Here is a 7,500-nt window from a genome sequence, read left to right as displayed (position 1 = left end):
TGCCAGATTACGTAAAGCGTACCAAGTCACCACAATAAAACATCGTATAAACTGACTTACACACAAGCAGACACAACCAAGTAACAGACATGCTACGCTTGTCAAGGTCGTTACAAGGTCAATGATGCTGCCAGTCTATCGGGAGACACTGCTGCAATACGGTGGCAACATTATGGATCTTTCCTTTATAACGATTTCAAATGTGTTAAACGCAGATAACGAGGAAGGGAGGTGAGGGGACAGGGGGAGTGGGGATAGCAGAGGGAGAGGGGGGAGGGAGGGAGAGAGGGAGGGGAGACTGAACAGGGAGGAAGAAGAAAGGGAGAGAAGGGAGGGAGGGAGGGAGGGAGGGAGAATGACTGAAAAAGAAACAGGAGAGAGAAAAGAAGAGAAAGGGAGAGAAGGGAGGGAGGCAAAAGGACTGGAGAAACAGGAGAGAGAAAAGAAGAGAAGTGGGAGAGGAAAGGGGAACATGGAGGGAAGATGGAGGAGGAGGAAGAGGAGGAGGTGAGGAGAGAAAGGCGAGAAGAAAAGGGAAAAGGGAGGGAAGGGGAAGGAGCGGGAGTAGGAGGGGAAAGGGGAGGGGAAAGGGAGGGAGAGAGAGAGAGAGAGAGAGAGAGGAGAGGAGAGGAGAGGAGAGGAGAGGAGAGGAGAGGAGAGGAGAGGAGAGGAGAGAAGAGAAGAGAAGAGAAGAGAAGAGAAGAGAAGAGAAGAGAAGCGAAGAGAAGAGAATACAATCAAACCGAATCGAAGAGGAGGAGAGCGAAGACAAGACAAAGCAACCGGACAAACCACAAATCAACAAACACACCAATTAAACGCGAAAAAAAGAGAAAGCATACACACCCGCAGGTGATAAGGTAAGAAACACCGATTACACGCATCAGGCCGCGTAATGATATTAGCTTGCACAACACTTGCATGAAAGTATTACCGCGTTCTCCAAACACATGACCTGTTTGCGGGTAACGTCGACCCTGGCTTGCTCTGCAAACGCGATGGATAAAATACGATAATAATAACTGAAGTGCCTCCTCCTCCCCTTCTCTACTCCCTCCCCCCCCCTTCCATTCTACCTCTCGCGGATGAATGAAGGCGATTCGAAGGAGATAATAATAATAATAATAATAATAATAATAATAATAATAATAATAAAAATAATAATTAACATCCATTTTTTTTTTGGGGGGGGGTCGATTTTCGAAATTACTGAGCTAGTGATTTGTGTTTTTTTTATTTCTCGTGTGCAGAAATTACAAAGTCTTTTCCCCCCAGTCCTTACCAAACCCTGGATCTCATTAAAAACTGACACAAGACACACTACTACTGTTTTCTTTTTCATAAAAATTTTGGGGACGACATTTTTGAGGTCACCAGTGGATCCAGAGACTTAGCTTTGATGCGGAGAGAACAGAGGAAAACGGGGAACTTAGCTTTGAGACAAAGAGGACAGCAAAGATGAACAGAGAACTTAGCTTTGGTACAGAGAGGAAAACAGAGGGAAACAGGGAACTTGGGTTTGGTACAGAAAGGACAACATACGGAAACGGGGAAAGAAAATAGCAATTTCTTATATCCCTCTTCGTTAACGTCACACTTGCCCAAGCTGGCCAATTTCAACAAAATCGAAAAACGCGCGAAAATAATTTACCTTCCATAAGAAATGATAAAATTCAAAATCCCTAATTTCACCCTTTTTTTATTAAAAAGGCACAAGAATCTCCTCTCGACTGTCAGTAGAAAGAGCTTCCCAGAAAAAATAGTTAAAAAAAAAGTCTAATGGTTTAAGAATATTACGTTTGCAAAAAAAAAAAAAAAAAAAAAAAAAAAACCCACATCTCTTCCAGCGTTTCCTTTTAATGAAGCTCATGGCCAGCTAAAGTATTTTATGCTCGGATATTATGAATGAACTTTTAAGCCCTGCCATTATTCCAATAATTATGCCATGAACCGTATTCATGTTGACGAATGTATAAAAGGTATGAATGAGAATGAATATCTCTTGTATTGTAAAGATAGTCATTCTCATTCATACTTTTTTTTAAAATAAATTATTATCATAGTCAACCTGAACCACAAAGATCCATTAAATTCTGCTTTCGATCAAACTCTTCACACTATTACTTCGTTATTCTTGCCAATATGAGACCTCAAACGTCGAATATTAAAGAAAAAAAGAAAGAAAAGAAAAGAAAAGAAAAATATCCACAAGAATACATCAACTACATTATTAATATAATTTTAAAAATTCCAAAACACAATCCAAAAGATGAGGACTTAGCAACGGTAATTCTCGGCAGGTGCGGAGTTGGTGAGGCAAGAAACACACTCTAACGGGCTTACTTTATGTTATAAAAGCCTAAAAGTTGAAATAAACTGCTATGAACATCTAAACTTAAACCTCTTAGAAAAGTCTTAAGTTGTTCTTTTCATATATCCTATATTTTTTTTTTCGGACTCTTCCCAGACCTACAAATTCCATATTAATACAAAACGGCCTCAAGTTACGTAAAACACATACACGCAATACAAACACATTTCACAATAAAAAAAACACATAACAATAAAATAACGATCTTTCAAACATAACCACACACACAAACACACACACACACACACACACACACCACACACACACACACACACACACACACACACACACACACACACACACACACACACAAAAAAAAAAAAAAAAAAAAAAAAAAAAAAAAAAAAAAAAAAAAAAAAAACGATTCTGAAGGGTAACTTTACCAGGCATTATCCCCATCAGGATAAACTTGGGAAGCTTAAGGGAAATTCCTCAAGGACGAAAGTTATCAGAAATGCATCTAACCCTTATTCGCTAAAGCAGGCTCTTTGGCTTCCCGAATACCAGGCAATTCCTTTAATAAAGCGCGGTTAAGGTAAAGAAATAGGGAGAGCGTCTGGGTTTAGGAAATTAGGAGGGGAGAGGGAGGGGAAATGGGAGGGGAAATGGGAGGGGGAGAGGGGTTGGAGGAGGAGGAGGAGGAGGAGGAGGAGGAGGAGGAAGGAGGAGGGGAGGAGGAGGAGGAGGAGGAGGAGGAGGAGGGAAAGGGGAAGGAGAAGGAAGAGGAAGAGGGGGAGGTGGAGGGGGAGGAGGAGGAGGGTGAGGAGGAGAAAGAGAGAGATAAAAAATAATCACTCAGTGCGGACTGAAGGTGCACGTTGATAAATTTGTTTGCCCAAGTAAAACGCACACTAACTAAAATCTACAAGCAACCTCCTCTTCACACACTCGCCTTCTGTGAAATGATTTCAAGCAGTTTATTCACAAGAAAATCACACACACACACACACACACACACACACACACACACACACACACACACACACACACACACACCACACACACACACACACACACACACATACACACACAGATCTACTACTTGCAACTTGCAACAGTTCTAAATACACCTCAAGTCCCCCCCTCCCCCGCCCGAAGCCTGTTGACTGGCTGAGAAAGACTGACTGAAATCACTCAACATAGCAAATCTACTTCCTCCACGAGCCTTCTTCTCTCTCTCTCTCTCTCTCTCTTCTTTCTTTCTTTCTTTCTTTCTTTCTTTCTCTCTCTCTCTCTCTCTCTCTCTCTCTCTCCCTCCCTCTCTCTCTCTCTCTCTCTCTCTCTCTCTCTCTCCCTCCCTCCCTCTCTCTCTCTCTCTCTCCTCTCTCTCTCTCTCTCTCTCTTCTCTCTCTCTCTCTCTCTCTCTCTCTCTCTCTCTCTGTCAGCATTATTCGAAAGAGTTATGCGGGTCCAACGTCAGGCTTTGTTTATTTATAAGTTTAGTCCTTTCGTTCCCCATCGACGGCCGAATGTTTTCAGTTCATACTTTGGTTCTTTAATGAATAACGATTTTCCGCACTTTTTAAGGCCCGGAACTACACATGCATAAGCTATCCGCGAAATACTCTTTAATCATCATTTAAAACAGCAAAGCGAGAGAGAAAATAAATAAAACGCATAACCTCATGTGCCATTGGAAAACAAAGTCAAGGATTTTTACTTCGCATATAACAGCATTCAATATTCTCGAAGCGGAAGACACTACCATATGAGAAATATTAACTACGAAGACGGACCCAAGAGCCAGGCGAGATTAAAAAGGATGAAAATTTACATAACTCTACCCTTGTCCGCGGACTGAGATTCCCGTTTTCTTTGAGTTTAAAAAAATATAAAACGATGACGTGCTGAAAACCTCCCCCCTTTTCAAATCTTCAAAGCACCTTTTCACATCGAAATCTCGTCGAATAATGAAGCAATCACATCCAGATCTTGCCCAGGAAGGTCCACCTCATCTAGCGAACAGATGAGAGCCGGGAATTATTGCTATCTTGCGCCGACATCCTCAAACCACGGCGTTAATTCATGAATACAGAATGAGGCTCCTTCCTGCCATGAATCTTGCATGGGTATGGTATCACTAACGCGCAGTCCGGTCACACTCGCACGCACATATCACTATTGAACGCGCCCCCCCCCACACATATATGCACACAAACACGCACACATCGTTACTGCACAGCCACACGTACACACAAAACATGCACATGGAAAAAAATATTACATCCCACACACTTGCACCCTTACCCATCACACACACTTTAGGATAATGCTGACGTTATCTTTTTTGTCTGTTAAAAAAAAGTATTATCTTATCTAGAAACCAGGTTCAACGTCATAAAAAATGTAAAGGGAGAAAGAGAGAGAGAGAGAGAGAGAGAGAGAGAGAGAGAGAGAGAGAGGAGAGAGAGAGAGAGAGAGAGAGAGGACGAGAGAGAGAGAGGGAGAGAGGAGAGAGAGAGAGGAGGAGAGAGAGAGAGAGAGAGAGAGAGAGAGAGAGGAGAGAGAGAGCGAGAGAGAGAGAGAGAGAGAGAGAGAGAAGGAGGCAGAGAGAGAGACTGAGAAGGAGGCAGAGAAAGAGAGAGAGAAGGCGGCAGAGAGAAGCGAACATTAAGCCCGAATCCAAACACAGGACGCGATAAGGCCCTGTCAACAGCACTTGCATATTTCCACCTCCATCAGTTCGTCATTCCGAGAAAGCTCACAATAACCGGAGTTTATTTACGTGACAGGTGTCGGGGAGGACATGTGGCGGAGACAGGCACGAGAGTAGGGCTTTGAGAAGGGGGTCCCCTTGTCCTCCCTCCCCTACTCCCTCGAATTCACCCCCACCCCCCTCAAATTCCCCTATCCCTTCACCCCTTCCCCCCTCCCCATCCCCTCTTCCCTTTCCTCCTTCATGCCCTGCCCCTGGTCATCACCCGCTTCCTTCATTCGCTTCCTTCCTCATTTCCTCTCCTCTCCTCTCACTCCTAATCCCCTTGCCCTCTCCCATTTTTTCCTTCTCCTATCCTCCCCTATCCCAAACCCTCTTCCCACTCTTCTCTCTCCCTCCCCGCTACCCATCTTGACCTTTGACCCCTAAATCGGAAAGCGTCTTGGGGGGAGGGGGAGCGGGCATGACCTTCCCTGACCTCTGCAAGCGGCCGACGCCTCCCAGTCGCAGACAAGCAGCTCCTAAAGGAACCTCTGGAACCATTTCCTTGCAGATCCTGACACACGCATTCTCTTCATATCCTTTGTTATCATAGCTTTCTGTTTTTTCTTTCTCTTTAGCTCTCGTTCTTATTTTTCGACTGCTTTTTTTGTCTTTGCCTTTACTATTCCTTCGTTTTGGCCGCCTTTCGGTCTGCTTGTCTGCCTGTTTCTCGCTCTCCTGTGTTTACTTGTTTGTCTGTCCATAAACACAGATGTTCCAACAGGTGTGCACACACCCTTTCATCATTATGAATGCTGCTCAATATACCAAGCTACAGGTGTTGCTACTGAAGGGCACCTATGAAGAACCCACACGTAGAGAAAATATATAATTAACAAACGAAAAGCAAAACGCAGTGCCCGAAAAAACGAAAACGAAAAAAAGAACGATGACGAAAGAAGTGTAATGAAGTTATACCAGAAAAAAACAAACCCGCGGGAACCCAGGCAAGCCTACGACAACCCGCCCGCCCGCCCGCCCGCTTGCTTGCCTCCTTGCTTTGCTTGTTTCTCACCCCCACTCCTCCCCCTCCCCAAATCCCTCTCGTCCCCCGCCAAAAGGATGACCTACAAACGCCTCGAATCAGCAAAACTAGCAAAGGAAACATCCGGTGACAAATGCCAACTGGCGCCCACTCTTCGCCTCTAGTATCTCCACGCGGTTATTTTTTTTTTTCTTCTTTTCTTCTTTTACGACATTTCGTTCATCTGTTTCCACCTCGTCATCTGCCTCGATTGATTATCAACTCGTCCGTCGCAGCTGACTAATCAAACTCAGTCAGCATAACCCTTCCACACAAAGAGAATTCTGAGAAATTTTCATATGGTCTTCTATCGGGATTACCTTGAATTCAGCCCACGACAGCGACCCTAATAAAATCTACGGGACCGACACGATCATTTTGGCTCAACGCAAGTCTAGCACAAACCTCACATATATCCTGTTTATGAGAAGGCGGGGAGCTATTACAAAGGGCGAGGGAGAGGGAGAGGGAGAGGGCGAGGGAGAAGGGTAAGGCTAGGGGAAAAAGAGACGAAACACAGAGAACGTGGATCAACAAGAGGGAGACAAAAGAAGAGAAAGAGAGGGACTGGAATAAATCACGACATAAAATTAATACAAGAAAAAGAAAAAGAAAGAAAGAAAGAAAGAAAGAAAGAAAGAGAAAATACCCGTCTGAAACGGCCGAATAAAGCCTACGGGGATGCAATGCGCCTTTTCGCGTGGCACCGAGCCAGCATATGGATGCCATTATTTTTCACGTTTATAGACTAGTATGAGGATAAGGAGCAAAGCGACGTAAATGGTAATGTACGAGAGAGAGAGAGAGAGAGAGAGAGAGAGAGAGAGAGAGAGAGAGAGAGAGAGAGAGAGAGAGAGAGAGAGAGAGAGAGAGAGAGAGAGAGAAAGAGGCAGAGACACACACAACAGACAAACAGACACAGATGTTAAAAAAAAAAACAAAAAAACAGTATAATCGCTTTCACTTTCAAGAAGTGTCTCCCAAGGATCCCAAACAAAGCATTTAGGCTTCTCTGAATCAAACGCTAACACCTATAAGGATTCACCGCATAATACACACCGAAGCCACACGTATAACGGAAGGTTTCCTGTTACAAAAGTGTATCTGTAATCGTATTAAATCCAAAGAAAAATCCTAATGGGTTTTAATTTTCGAAAAATAAAAAAAATAAAAATAAAAAATGAAATATCATAGGTCCTCCTCTTCATTAACCTCATTACTGATTTATTGACCAATTAAAGTTATTCATCGAAAAAAGCCACGTCTCTGATCGCATACATTATGAAATTCTAAAATGAGAAAAGCAGAGAAATATAAAGGAAGAAAGGAAGTAAATAAATAAACAAATAAATGAATAAATAAATAAACACAGAGGTAAGAAAGGAAGTGAGAAGGAAACGTAAAAAA

At 43.3% G+C, this 7,500-nt stretch overlaps 1 protein-coding gene across 8 annotated transcripts in view; it reads right to left on the bottom strand.

Annotated features, from left to right (window-relative positions):
• The window catches only part of LOC119578716 (5'-AMP-activated protein kinase subunit gamma-2-like), a 214,802-nt gene that overhangs the window by 64,384 nt on the left and 142,918 nt on the right, over positions 1-7,500 (bottom strand). The window lies entirely within an intron of this gene.

The sequence above is a fragment of the Penaeus monodon genome, chromosome 11 (genome assembly GCF_015228065.2).
Source record: "Penaeus monodon isolate SGIC_2016 chromosome 11, NSTDA_Pmon_1, whole genome shotgun sequence".
NCBI classification, from domain to species: Eukaryota; Metazoa; Arthropoda; class Malacostraca; order Decapoda; family Penaeidae; genus Penaeus; species Penaeus monodon.
The sequence above is the reverse complement of the archived record's forward strand: the minus strand, read 5'-3'. Positions and strand labels throughout refer to the sequence as shown.